The sequence below is a fragment of the Pogonomyrmex barbatus genome, unplaced genomic scaffold, assembly GCF_055798465.1.
Source record: "Pogonomyrmex barbatus isolate J1 unplaced genomic scaffold, ASM5579846v1 scaffold6, whole genome shotgun sequence".
Taxonomy (NCBI): Eukaryota; Metazoa; Arthropoda; class Insecta; order Hymenoptera; family Formicidae; genus Pogonomyrmex; species Pogonomyrmex barbatus.
The window spans coordinates 7,662,319-7,664,169 of record NW_028297160.1 but is presented as its reverse complement, the minus strand read 5'-3'; positions in this window follow the sequence as shown (position 1 = coordinate 7,664,169).

Genomic DNA, 1,851 nt, shown 5'->3' with positions numbered 1-1,851 from the left:
TGTGTAAAATATAGTGAGAAATTATAAATGAATAACTTAAACATGTGACAATGGATTTGAATTATGTGTTTAGAAATTTAAAAATATTTGATTTTTTTTTAACGGAAATCTTTAGTAGATTTTTCTCATATGTTAGCTTAAATTATGTGTCCTTAACTTTCATAAAACTGAATATCTCCGATAGAAATGTCTAAATTGTTTTATGATATGCTTTAAAGACATATACCCAAAGATATCGAGAAGCAATAAAATTTATCAAGTATCAAACATCAGTTTTAACAGTTTAATCGCCATCCGAAAACGGAGACAACGTTTTCCGATCTGGTATGACTTCCGTCTGATAATTTGGAATTTTCGATGCAACGACACTTCGCGTATCTTGATAAGGAATATATGTTCGCAATAATTTATTATTAGAAATGTTTGGATGCAATGTCATTGTTTATTATTGTTTTAAGTATATTTAATAATTGCACATAAAGAACATATAAAATGCATAAAAAATCTTTTAACTGAATTAATAATTGATTATTATTGTTATCAATTAGTAGAATTGATAATCATTGATAAGTAGTTGCATTAATTCATTGCATTTTGCTCACTTGTGTTCTTTCGTCTCGATAAGAGACGAGATTATACGTGTTTTCGTTTGTTATAATCATGATTGCGAAATTATCAAAAAATGTTTGTATAAATAAGTTTAGTAGTTATTGAATCTATTATGATATTAAGTCTACGTTTATAATATTAATAATTTTTTTGTAATTTTTAAGTCAAATTTTAAAGTTACAAACGTTCAGGAGCATGAAATTTAACTAATAGATAATTCTTTGTGCGTCTTTTCCAAGTAACCAGAATAAGATTACACTACAACATTCATAAATTCATATGATTCATAGCACAATTTAATTATTAAACTACGTGTTTACTCGCTTCTGCAATGCGATATTGTGATAGAACGAATTAGATATAAATTAGAATGTCAAATAAAACAGAATTTAACAGATATTAGCTATGTCTTAAGGTTGAAATATTAATACTTTTGGTATAGCTTTTTGGTGTTTAATTTTTATCACTTTTTACTTTATCGGATTTAAAAGTCATACTGTATAAATTCCTAGATATCATGCATCTGACTCAGAAATAATCATGTTTAAGAGAAAAAATATAATTTTTTTATATACATACATTCCACATCATATCAATATATAACTTGAAGAATGTCATATATATATATATTTGTTTCATGATATTAACACGTTGATAAATGTTGTAATCTCAGATATTGACAATGTTGTAATCTACATGTTTTAATTTTAAAAATTATGATAACATTTATATTTTTCAAAAATTTTTATAATCGATTCTATAAAATATAAAAGAAAATATAAATAAAGAAATCAATATTATAATCATTTGAGCCATAACGCTCAAAATGTAAGAAGTAAATTGAGATATTTATCGCTATATTTGAATACTGTACAATTTATTGCCAAAATGGCATACAATTTTGACAATACTGTTACGTCTGTGATATTCATTTATGTAATAAATTTATAAATACGATATACAAATTACTAAAATTATATAATTGTGGCATGAATTATTTCTTTTTTTTTTTTAAATGATCATTTATATAAAATAGTCAAGAAATGATAAATATTACTGTATGGAGAATACATTTGTTAGATGAGATTCTCAGAATAACATATAGCATTTTCTTCTCTTTTTCCGGGATCTCTCTTGCTAGTGCGTATAGCTAAGAAAAACTCAACTAAGTTTCTCAAGAAGATGATACTCCGTATTCCCTGACTGATCATTCTCCGCGCGTACGCTGGGAAATCGAGGCGC